At 53.4% G+C, this 13,080-nt stretch overlaps 1 protein-coding gene across 2 annotated transcripts in view; it reads right to left on the minus strand.

Moving 5' to 3' along the window:
- The window catches only part of Rbfox3 (RNA binding fox-1 homolog 3), a 391,380-nt gene that overhangs the window by 122,091 nt on the left and 256,209 nt on the right, over positions 1 to 13,080 (minus strand). The window lies entirely within an intron of this gene.

Here is a 13,080-nt window from a genome sequence, read left to right on the forward strand (position 1 = left end):
CTTATGGATTGAAGTACTGTTCACAGGGACCACTGGATGGTCACAGTGGAGCAGCATGCACAGCATCCAAGCCATGTCACAGACACTACTGTGTGTCCCCTTCATGCCCCTAAGGAGCAGGTGTGTCAACTGAAATTCAGCTCAGATGGGTCAAGGCCAAGACAAGAAGTTCAAGCACTACTTGGCTGATGGCACTAAGAATCAGAGACCTGGAAAGAGCTGGGGGGCCCAGAGAAGCGGGGGTGCTGGCTGTGCTGGTGGAAGAGTGTCCTCCCAAATTTATGTCCACCCAGAACCTTAAGGTGTGACCTTTTTTGGAAATATGACCTCTGAAGGTGTGGTTAGTTAGGATGAGTGAGTGAGGGCTGAAATCCAGTGATGAGAGTCTTTGTAAGGAGAGGACACAGGGGAAAGGCCATGTGAAGGCCTGGCAGAGGCTGGGGTGACATCCCACAGGCTAGGGAAGGCCAAGGATGCCAGCACTCCCCAGAGGATGGGAGAGCCATGGAAGATCTTCCACAGAGTTGTCAAGAAGAGCAGACCCTCTTGACACCTTGACTGTACATTTCTGGCTCCAGAACTGGGAAAGAATATGTTTTTGATCTTGCAGTACTGGGACTTGAACCAAGGGTCTTCATATTGAATTACATACCCCCAACTTCCACCTTTGTTTCTCAATTTTTGAGACACAGTCTTATTAATTCACTAAGTTTCTAGGCTGGGCTCTACCTTGTGATCCTCCTGCCTCAGCCTTCCAGAATGCTGGGAAGATAGGCATGCACCATCATGTCTGAGGTCCAGGAAAATCCTCGAGGAGCCCTTCCCAAAGGCCTCTGCTCACATTGGGGCAATCACCCCAAGGACAACAGCAGGGACAGCTAGGACATTTGTAACCACCCAACCTGGCCTTGCTGGGGCGATCCTCACACCACAGGGACCCTGTCACCACAGCCACTGCCCTCTACAGCCTTCTCTGTGAGGTTCTTCACCACCACACCACTCTTTGCCCTGCTCACCCTCCAGCGCTGGGCTTCCTGGTGGAAACCAGGGCAACAAGGTGAGTCCACCTGAGCCTTCTCCGCAGTGCCGTGTGCCAGCTGTCACACTGACCACGCACAGCTGGACCCGAAGGAATAACTAATCAAAAAGGCCCAGGAAAACTGATGCTCATGGGAGACATATTTGCAAGCCCCTTTTTTATGTTTGGGGTTGTTTCTGTTTGCATTTTTATTGAGGGATACTTATAAGAAAATTTACAGTCTTGACCATTTTTCAGCGCGCAGTTCTGGGATGTTAGGTGCGTTCACAGTGCCCTATGGTCAGTACCACCTCCTCCTCCAGGACTTCCTCATCCACACACACCGAGGCCCCTTCCTCACTGCAGTGTCCCCAGGCCCTGCCCACCCCCGTCCTCCTGTCTGTCTCTGACTTTGGTGACTCCAGGGACCTCCTGGCTCCTCTCACTGAGCCTTACACTCTCAAGGTCTGCTCCAGCCTGGCCTGTGTCAGCACTCTGTCCCCTTCCAAGGCAGAACCCTCCTCTGCTGTCCAGGCTGTGCTGGCCTTGTGTAGTCACTCATCTGCTGCTGGACATTTGGACCATAAGCCACTTTTTAAGATGATGAGAATCCTGTGCTTCTGGCCACGTTTCCTGTTTTGCTTTGGCCACTTGCAAATTCACTAAGAAAAACCATCGCTCAGCCTCGCTAATTGCAGTTAAAGGCTCCCCTTCTTTCTCTGTCCTGTCTTTTCCATCTTTTGATCTTGGCTTTCACCCACTGTCTTGTTTTCATCCTGTCTTATGTGGTCATGACAACCGAGGCACACCCTGTACAGAGAGATCAGAGCAGGAGGAACTGTGGTCTCCTGTGTCCCCCAGTAGCTGTGGACTCACCCTGGGGGACAGGTACATGGCCCCCTGCCTTGCGGCCCAGCACAGGGGCACAGCAGCGCGTAAGAGGGAGGAGCTCAGTACCAGCCGTGGAAGGCTTTAGGGCTGCAGCCAAGGGCTCTTTGAGACTCTCCTGCCATCTCTCACCTCTCTTCCCGTTATTCTCTTCCTGCCTGTGCTTTCTAATACAAAAGAAAGACACCTGAGCCACCTGAGCACCCCTCCACACGTGGAGCCAGTTCTGCATACCACATTCTCTCCAACACTCAGTTAAAGCACAGCTAGCTGGGCGGCCATCCAGCCTTACTTGGCAGGTGCATCTTGGCTTCTGTCCCTTTTGTTTCTTTAAAAATCAGCTATTCTTCTGCATGGAGAATCGGCCTGGGCTGTGTCTGCAGCTGCAGTTGGGAGGTCTCTCCTAGCTCAGCAAGCCCCTAAGATCTATCCAATGCCCTTTGCAGGATGCTCCCTGGAAACCTGAAGGTGTATCTGATATTCCCTGAGGGTGTACGTAAGCAGCCCCATTTGGGCCAGAGATGGTGGCAGGAGCTGAACTAATACACAGGACAGACAGCACCATTCGCACACAGACGATCAGGTTAGGGCAGCCTCTTAGACAAGCCTGTTTTGCTATCAATAATTGAGACATGTGCTTTCTCCTTTGGGAGACAGGCAAATCTCATTTCCTGAGCAAATCCCCTAAGAAACCAACCTGTTCATGCCTCTAAGATTTTCAGAAATCTCTTTCAACCAATCTACTATACAATGCAAGTAGATAATGGGCTGGGTGTTGGGAAAGCTACGCTCGGAGTCTGTGGGGACTGCTGGGTTCAGGGTACCAGCCCAGGACTGGTTGGGGGCACCTTAGCCAGCCCCAATCCTCCCACCTTCCTTCTTTGAGTGGCACTCAATTGGACACAAAGAACATTGTTGGGTGGTTTGAATTTGAGCAACAACTAGATGACTGCTTGTAGCATCAGAGAAAAGCCAGGCAGAAGTTCCACTTGGAAATAGCAGTGGTATCCAGAAGCATTGGTTTTTCCAGCTCCCAAAAAAGGAGAGTCAAGACAGGCCCAGCACATGCACCTGGGACTGGAATTGGCAGTTAACCCACGGTCTGCCAGGGCCTGAGCTGCTTGTTAAATTTTCAGAAGTTACTCAGCCTCTCATTACCTTGGTTGCTCACCCGTAGTGTCTGGTGATTGCAGAATCTGCCTCCAGGAGTGGTCATAAGGATTAAAGGTAACAATTCTGTAGCACAAGACCCAGCCCATCATGGGAAGGAAAGAGAGGCAAGAGGAGCAGCTCAGGGCTGGAATGATGGGAGGGCATATGCTGGTGGAGGGCTTCACCCAGAAAGACATGCTTTCATGATCCCAGGGTGCAGAGGTGGGGGGGGGGAGCCTGGAAGAAACCCTGGAACCACGCTCTTGGTTTTGCTGCCATAAAAAGGGTGGCAGCTCCGAACAGTGAGCTGGGTGCTGTCCCTGGCACAGTGGGGATCTTGGGGACTTTGGTGAGATCCATGTGCACCATGAATCCCTCTATGTGAGAGGAGACTCAAACATGAAAGGAGACAAACTGCGTCCCCTAACCTTAGCTTGGGTCTCTAAGAGCTGAGAGTTTATTAAACACAGGACCAAGAGCAACTGGGAGCACTGGGCTGCGGCTGCATCCTTTCGGTCTCTGTGGGACCCTTCGCACATTTATAGGCTCCTCTTCTAGCTCAGCCACATGGGTCTGTAGCTGTTAGGCACAGGGGAAAGAGCAGAGGTCTCCTCATCTGGCTGTTCCTATGGTGGCAGGTGGCCTTGGGTGCTGCTCCCTTTGGGGAGCAAGGCTGGGAGGAGCAGTGGTGGTGGTCTCAGGGCAGTTCAGAGTCCAGCCTTAATCCCGAGAGCTTGTTTTGCAGGGTGCACTCCCAGCCTGGAGCCCTACAGATTTGGTGTCTGTGTCTACTGGCTGTCTTGTGCTGGAGGGACCCTGCTCTCATGCCAAGCAGGGATCGTCCCAGCAGGCTGGGGTGGGGTCCTCCTGATGGCGTGACCAGGCCAGTCAGAGTCTAGCTGCCCTCCATGGCTCAGCATCATAGCACTCCATTTCCCTCTCTGCAGCTGACAAAGGCCTCCAGGGCCCATTAAACCACTTGAGCTCTGCAGAGCCATCTCTGAAACTGCTGTGACGCCTGGGGACTCAGGCAGTTTCTGCCGTTGCTGAGGTGCTGGCAGCCACGGTGTGCTCACATCTGCCTGCGCTTGGGCTGCAGATTCAAGCACAGAAGATGAAGAGCTGCAAACTCTGAGTCTACTCCTAACCACCTCCCTCTTGCCAGTGTGTCCTTGGTCACTGGGCTGTGATCCTGCTATGTCCACTATTCTTTAATATCTGTGTTAAAAATTTTTCCTTGTGGTATTGGTGATTTGGCCCAGGGTATTCACACTGAGCTTCATCCCCAGGGCTTTCTTATTTTTTACTTTAAGACAAGATCTCACTAAGTTACTGAATTGCTGGGTTCAAATTTGTGGTCTTCCTGCTCAGCTTCCCGGAATGCTAGGATTGTATTATTACATGAATATAACATTATTACGGTGCTTGCCGCCACATCTGACTATATGTTAGGATGCTTTGACTGCTTCCTGGAGGTCCCTGCCAGCTGTCTTGGGAGCACATTTTTCACAGGCACGACCCCTCAGCCCAGAGCCCAGGACCTCCCCAGCTCCGCCAAGCCACCACCACTCACTGCTAGTGCTTTAATCAGCTGCTCAGGGCTAAGGTGCAGAAGCCTAAGCCGCCCTTGCAGACCAGGACCCTCGTGGATGATTCAAACAACTGCCCAGTAATGTTTGCCCCTGTTTCTTCCTACAATAACCACAACAAAGATGTGGGTCCATGTCCCCCCATTCTATTTGCCTCCTGACTGAGCTCCGGACTCCCTGGGGATCCCTGGTAATGGCTACACCTCCTGATTCTAGGCATCTGTGAGTGGACAAATCCCTTCCACTGTGGCAGTCCATCTGTCTGTGCGCCTCATCACACACAGAAGCCCCTCTTGCCCCACTTTCTTTGCTGTATCTGTCAGCCCTCTGCTTGGGGTCCTGGCTTCTGAAAGAGGGGGTTAGTTTGAAGTTACACTGAGGGGTGACCCAGAGTACCTCAGGGGCAGAGAGTTAGTTAGACTTGGGTGCAGAGGGGAAGCCTCTGGCTTAAGCTGATTCGCCCCTGCCAGAGTCACCTCAAAAAGACCATTTGGCTCAGCCATAACCTTCAGAAGTAGCACAGCTCTGCTTGGGCTACCGAGGCCCAGGTCCCTACCAGAAAGTGCGCGGAAGTGGAAAGAAGCTTGGAGTTCTATCACACCGCATCAGGCGCAGGGCTGCCTCCTCCTAACCCGCATTGACAAGCTGCTAATTTGCGGGCTGTGTCTGTATTGACAGCTCGGTTTATTTAATAATAGATAGCTGCTGTCTTCCCCAGCTTCCATCCACATGCGAAGTCTTTGCGAGACGGAAAACAAGCTAAATTGTGAATGTGTTTATGCATGCATTCTGGGTCCCTGAGGGTAGTGGGCAGGATTCCGGATAACAGTAACTAGTTTCTTTTAGTTGTCATTTTGGAGGGATCCCTAACAAGGACGGTTAAATAAGCAGATTGCCAGGTGGTCAGAAGTGTAGCTGAGGGCTGTGAGGTCCGCCCGGCTTAATGGTTGGTCAATGTGGAGGTATTTAAATGCGTCTGGGTTAATGTGTCAGGGTGTTTCTTGGGCCTGCCTCACTGTGAGAACACCTGATCATACAAACAAGAAGACAGAGTGGACATTTCTCAGAAAGTGTCCCCCTTAAGCCTCCCCTAAAGCCCATCCTGCCTGAGCTCTCTCTGGGCTGCCAGTGCCCGCTCAGATCCCAGCTGAGCCTCCCTCTCCTTAACTCACTCCCCTTCTCCTCTTCCTAGTGACATGTGCTCTGGATGACCCTTTCTGTGCCTCTGGTTCTTCCCTCGCCATCCTTCATCGCTCCAGTCCAGAGTCCCTGCAAAGGACAACGGTGCGAGGGACCACTGGGTGGGGCAGAAGACAATGGTGACACACCCTACAGGGACTTCAAGCCCCCCCCCCCATCTGTCAGTGGTGCCAACCTCTGTCCAGCCCCGTGGAGCGAATGCTCCCCTGTCCTCGTCCCAGCGCCTGCCCAAGCTGTCCTCCCGCTTCCTTGGCACCTTCTCTGTCACCTTGTCACCCCCCACAGATCACTTAGTTCAGGCCCCTTCTCTCTCCAGAGCACTCCCCAGTCTGACCATGGTCCTGGCCTGGAAACTGCAGCCCCATCTACCACCAATTCAGCAGCCAGATGTGGGCGCTGCATGGCAGAGCCAACGCCACCATGCACCTTGACCGCTGTCCCGGGCTCAGGGGAGTTCAGAACCTCTCGCCTGGTGCTGAGGCTGCTCCTATCGGGTACCACTGCCTTCCAGCCCTGCTTCCTCTCAACTGCCTCATGGATCAGCTCTCAGGCCCACAACAGCATCTCCTGGTTCGCTGGTGTCCCTTCTCATGTCCCGAACTTTGCCTCCCCCTGCCTAAAATACCTACTCTTCCTGACACCCCAATAAATTCTGACCCAGTGGAATATTCAGGCAACATCAGTCAGCCCTTATCTGTCTTAGTCTCTCAGTGGAATATAAGCCTGGTGACCCGCCTGACCCTCTGTGTAGCAGTTTCCCTGGGGTGGTCTGATCTCCTTCCAGCCACCCCAGTCCTTCTCCAATCCCTCTGTAGCTCTTTCTGTGGCTCCATCTGGATGCTTGCATTCCCTTCCCTCTACCCACACAGTTTTCTCAATGTTTTGACATCAGCCCCACGACACATGCCCCTAATCCCAACTGGGCAACCCTGCTGGGTCCTGAAGCCAGAGCCCACCACCAGCCAATTCCATGCTGCTTGTGCTTGGGCATCTCCAGCTCCACACATCTAAGGTCATGCTCAGGGTTTTCTCCTGGAAACCTGGTCCTATCCCAGCCCAGAAAGCCATCATCCAGGCAAGCGAGCCAATCCCTCTGGATTCCCTGTCCCTCTTCCCCTCATCCCATATCCCAGTGCATCCTTGAGTCTGCCAATTTGACCTTTAGGGTGTTTCCAGGTCATGGTCCCCACTCTGAGCTTGGCAGCATCTCCTTCTGGGCCTGTCCTTGGGAGTCCCTGAGGCCAGGGACAGGATCCTACAGAGCTGTCCCTCCTTGGCCAGAGCACTTTGGTGACTGTTTGGCCTTTTGATCTGTTTTTCTCCTCTGCTAGGCCCAGCTCTGGGCAGCATCTGCCACGAGGCTTCTGCAGCCCCCTTGTCAAGCAGAGAGCGACACACGTGCGCCAGGAGAACCAGAGTGATTTCCTGTGCGGCCCCATGGCAGAGGGTCTCTTCCTTACCCTCTGCTCCCTATGGCTGTTAGAACACTAACAAGGGTCACCCCTTTCTGAGCGCCTTGTTTCTGGTTGGGGCACAAGGAGGGGTACAGATGACTCTTCTGTTTCTCCAAGGGGCTAGTGCTGTTTAAGGACTCTATCATGCATGGAGGGGCTTATAAGCCTTGGCTCAATTGAAGGCCACTCTTCCTTCTCAGGGGCATTGTTTCAGGGTCTCCTGGCCTCTGCTCCCAGAGATGCTCTTTCTTAGGGAGTCATCATGTGCCTCTCTTAGCCCCGATGCCTCCCCATCCCTCTCCCTAGGCTCTGGCCCCACATGGTGCCACTCAGAGATGCTTCCACATTAAAAACCTACAAGCCTTTGGGGATTGCTGCCTCTGGATGCCACACTCACCCCAGAGTGTCGAGGGGACACTCTGCTCAGATCCAGAGACCCAGGGTATCCTCTCATCTTGTCTGCAGCAATGTTATCCTCTCATCTGGCTCTTCTGCTCGGCCCTACTGGCTTAAAGAGACATTCCCAGTGGCCATGCATCTGGGGTCTATGATTATGACAACCTCCCTCCGATGAGAATGGACAGGCCCAACCCTGTGGAATAACTGCTGCCCCATGTCCTAAACCCCGGTCACTGACTATATTAGGTCACATAGGGATTCCGGCTGCAGATGGAATTCAGTTTGCTCATCAGCTGACCTCAGGCTAAGAAGATGGGCCTGGACCGTGCAGGTGTAATCTCAGGGTCTTTCAACGTGGAAGAGGCAGGCAGGAGAGGACATTGGTGGTAGGATGTGAGAACCAGCTGTCACTAGGTTTGAAGAGGAGGAAGGGGCTGAGAGCCAAAGAGTGGGGCTTCCAGAATCTGGAAGGATCACAAAGCAGATGGTCCCCTAGGGACTCTGCAAGGACACATCCCTGCTCATACCTGGAGTCCAGCTCAGTGAGACCCATTCCATAGCGGTGAGAGAAAATCTGCATTGTTTTAAGCTACTCTGTGTTTGTTACAACAGGCACCAGACAGTCTTCTTAGGAAACCACGTAATTGTGCCTCTGTCCACTTTTTCTTTCTCCTTTCTCCCATTCCTTCCTTTTAAGTTCTCATGTTCTTGCAGAAGGAGACGTGCACTTTCTTCTTCCGACTCGAGACCCAGAGAGACGTAAGAGTGAAGCAGGAAGACCTCAGACTCAGCCTGAGCCCTCCCTGCTCCATCTGTGGGAGCCCTAGGCGTGAGCCCCCCTCTCTCCCAGCCACATACCCACCTTCCCGCTGTCTGCCGCTCTCCTCTCTGCCTCTGGGATGCCCTGGCTCTACCTAGGACACAGCCTGGGCAGGGAGCAAGGGACAGGGACAGATGAGCTGGGAAGGGCTGTTTATGGGCTCCCTGCCTCCCAGCCTAGCCAGCACCTTCCAAGACCACCATGCTGCTCCACCCTGCACCCAGCGCTTCCCAAAGTAGGGGCTTCTGCCAGGGAGGTCGGTTTTCCCCTCCCTGCCACCTCCATTCAGACAAAAGCCGGGAGGATGTGAGTTAATTTCACTTTTAATTATACTCACTTAACAAGATTATTCAGTGGGGTAAAGAAAAATGTCTGCCTCCCCCTCCTCCAGATGAAAAGAGCCTTCTCTTTTATCTATTTATATCTGTATATACGTAACCAGAAACAAAGATTTTTTTTCTGGACCATTAAAGATTTAATGTTTAATTTATAGCCACTTTCTCTGGCGGGGTGTCCAGGCACAATGTCAACATTTTTAATTAAATGAAGGTTTTTTTAATCACAAAGAAATATATATATATATATATATATATATATATATATATATCTCCATATTTGAGTCTGTTAGCAACAGCCTGGAGCCTGCTGCTTAGGTTCCAGCCACAGGTTCTCCTGGAGTGGCTCCTCTGCGACAGTGACACCATGGCATGGCCCAACCCTAGAGGTGCCAGGCATTGTCTTGGGGGGTTTGCACAAGTACTCGTCTTTAATTCTCCCAGCTATAGACAGGGCGGGGTGGGATTATCACTGTGGAAGCTCTGAGAGGTTAGATACCCTGCCCAAGATCACACAGTCAGTAGTAAGGGGTTGGGAGTCCGCTTGGGGATCCAGGTAGGATCTCAGCCTGAGCTCTCCAGTCTCTCTGTGCAGCGACTGAGAAGGGACTCCAGAGGAGCCTGCTCCCCACTAAGCCTTGGGGCTACTGAGTCATCCGTGGCTCTGCCCTGGGGACCAGGGAGGTGAGTCACCCTGGTGGCTCTAACACCCAGGCCCAGAAGGCTCTCAGAAATCATCTGGCAAGTTTGAGGCTCATGAGGGTGAGGGAGACAGTGCACAAGAGCTTAGAAGTCTGGCTCTGAGCTCTGCTGAGGTCTGCAGGGAGCCAGCTGCTGCCCAGTGCTGCTCCCTGTCCCTTGGTGACAACAGGTGAGACACATTACTCACTCCCAGAGCCCCCCTGCCTCGAAGACAACACCCAGATTTGGAACCTGGCTGAAAACTGGATTCAGGCAGAGAAATGGATCTCCAGCTCTGTGAGCCCAGACCTGCCCTCTCTGAGGGCCTCAGGGTTAGAGCTGGGCTGGGCCCTACAGTTGGTGACCAGGGCCAGCTCTCAGGGACTCCCCTGATTATCGTCTGGGGCCACCAGAGACCACTTCTGAGTCCTCTGAGCAGCTCATAGATTTGTCCCTAAGAGTACTGGCTGGGGCTGGGGGCAAAGATGGACCAGCTTTGTCTATGTGATACTAACCATTCTTGTATGGCAGCCTCTTTGTATGCAGAGGGTCGCTGCATGGCTGGGCCCCTGAAGCCCAGGATGTGGTTGCTTTGGGTCATCTCAGCCCAGCCTTCTCGGGAGACGGGCTTGCAGGCTGATATGGAAGGGTGACTCCATGGTTGGCCCCATGTAGCACCTGGAAGCCAACCTGTGGCCTCAAGCTGATGTCTCAGCAGATGGTCTTCCCCTGGGACCTAACCCTGTCACGGTTTTGCTGTGTGACAACTTTCCTCAGTAATCCTGACCTCTGGCCAGGCTTTTTCTGTGGGTCTTGCCCAGGTCCATATCTCTCCAAGTCAATGTGGCCCTGTCCCAGGACAGGAGCAGGAAGTGGACAGCCAGGGGGCCATGTGATCACATGTGTGTCGGGAGTAGGGTGTGAGGAGAAGCACAGACCAGCCGAGAGAGTCTGGAGCCGCAGTACCACCCACCCGCCTTGTCCAGGCTCTAGTGGCCTGACGTTACTAACTCCAACCTCTGTTCTGCTACAGCTGTTCAAAGTAGCCTGACCGGGTGCAGCCCCAGAACTTGCTGCTGTGCTTGAGCTTGGGGAGAGGCCTCCTTGATTTGAACCAAGGGTAGAAGTGAGAGGCAGCCCAAGCTGAAGCCAGTCTGAGCCAGCAGCTTTGAGTGGGATGCTCCCTAGTCCTCTATTTCCCTAGGGAGATGCCAAGTCAGTAGCACTGGGTAGGGCTGGTGGACTTGGGCAACGGGGACCCCACAGGGCTTCCCAGGTTGCCATCTGGGGCTCATGCAGCGTTTCTGGCTCCCCCCCCCCCATCCTCACACTTCTATCCTCGTTCTCAGAGGATAGGAAGAGCTTCCTGGATAGGAAGAGCCTCCTAAACAACCCAGGGGCAGCCAGGGCCTTCCAATAGTGACCACCCTGCATGATCACAGTCCTCTAGGACTTCCTGATCTACCTGCCGATGCCATGAATTTCCACAGCGCGGAGGGAGGAGAAGCCCTGGCCCATCTGCACCCTCAGCAGCTTCCTGGGGGCCCCCATTTCCTCAGCCTTCATTAGCTCTTGAGGTCTTACTGCTCCAGCTCAGCGCGGCTCCTCCCCCGCGGGGAAGCAGGCGTGCTGTCTCTGGGGCTTTCGATTCCCATCAACCGACCCTTCATTTCTCATGTGAAGCCACTTTAATTACAAAGCTAAATAACGAGAAGGAAATATTAAAATTAAAAAAAAGTCCTTACACAAAGCAAATTTGCTTGTGCCGGCCACCAGCTCCAAGAGCCGAGGCAGGGAGAGGATGGCACCATGCCACTCACTAAAAGCATGTGTCACTAAATCAATAATTCATTTACTTTAATGAGATAAGTACTTTGAAAACTAATTGCAAACCTGCTCCATTTACTCCGACCCGTTACAGCCCTTAATGTGAATCGTAGAGCCGGTGCCGTGGGAAGGCGAGTTTAGGGGGAAGCCACGGTCCTGTTTTGCCTCCTTCTAAGAGAGGATCTCAATTGTGAGGGGAGGTGTGCAAGAATCTGGGGGACCTGTTTAGTGGTGGGGTCAGGGTTTTTCACGTCATGCTTGGCAAGTGGAGTCCCAAGGGTCCCAGGGGTTTCCCCGGTATCCACGCTGGGACCAGATAGACACTGCAGCCAGCAGGTGTGGCGTGGTGTCTGGGTGCTGTGAGCTGTGTGAAGGCTCCAAGTGCAGCCTCTTCCAGGAGCTGCTCACAGAAGCCCTGGTTCAGGACAAGACACCTGGTCCTACCCACTGTCCTTTGCATTTGTCACCAAGGTGCAGCTTGCAGGTTCTTTCTCTCTGCTTTCTCGCCTCATTGAAGTTGGATAACAATCTCTAAACAGAAATCCAACATTGCAGTTTGGAGGAAGAGCCTGCAGGGTTTGTAGATGACATCCCCAGTCATCCTGGAAACTGCAGAGGAGCCCACTTCTGCTTTGCTCCTAGATGATGGCCTGAGCCCCTCATGTTAACCTGCACAGGAAATGCCTCATCTATAGGTAAAGTAGAAGTTCTAAAGGGTGCCACAGATGCCAGCCACCGTGGGGAGGCATCTGATGTCGACTGCCCGGTCTCATGCCCCATTCACCACTCCTGTACTGATGAAACAGCAGAGATAAAATGTCCACCCACTCCCAAGCTGGCAGGTGTGTTGCTAAAGACCACGACAGAAGCTGCTGCTGTGATGACTCAGCCTTGACGGAGCTTGAGAATGCTCTAGAGAAGATGCACCCTTCTTACCAGGGTCACTGTTGAAATGCAACACATCTCTCTCAAGCTGGACGGAGCTGGGGCTACTAACGACACTTAGGGGTCAGAGCCTGAGCAGATTCAGAGGAGCTTTTGAGCCTCAGACCAAGGGAGGCGCGCCCAGGTGCTCGGCAAGTGCTTCTCAGTTGCACCCAGGAGATCAGAGCATTGGGCCTCAAGGCTACCGGGTGTTCAGGAAATCCCAGGGGAACCCTGGTCACCCACCCATGCTCTCCTGCGGGTCATAGAGGTGGGCCCCAGGCAGGTTTGACCAGGTTTTCCCAGTGCACCTGTCTCTTGGGGACTGCTGCTACTTGGGGCCATATTTGAGGACAGCATCCTCACGTGTGGGGTACAGGCTCTGAGCCATGTTTCTGGGGCCGAGCTGGAGCACTGCATCTCTGTAAGGCAACAGGTGGCTTTGCAGAGCTGATTACCATTCATAATTCCAGCTCAAATCCATTGCTCAAAACCAGAAAGGACTGATTCTCCCTCCCTGGTAAATCCCACACTTCAGGCCGAGCTCCTGCCGGAGCCAAGCAGGCGGTGGCCTGTGCCCAGCACTCTTGCTGTACTCTCACCTCCTTCTCCTGACTCGCTGACCCGCCACCTAGAGTGAGTCTGGTGCATCTGGGGACTTTGCCGGGGCCCATGCTGTCACGTAGAGGGTGCTGTGGGGAGGTGGCACAGCCTGGACCCCGAGCTGTGTCCGCTCTGCAGGACCTGCTATCTGTGCCTCCAGAGGGTACGCTGTGGGGCCACTCGGGTCCCT

This window comes from Cavia porcellus, unplaced genomic scaffold (genome assembly GCF_034190915.1).
Source record: "Cavia porcellus strain 051 isolate PalLab524CR breed Dunkin Hartley unplaced genomic scaffold, mCavPor4.1 scaffold_32, whole genome shotgun sequence".
NCBI classification, from domain to species: domain Eukaryota; kingdom Metazoa; phylum Chordata; class Mammalia; order Rodentia; family Caviidae; genus Cavia; species Cavia porcellus.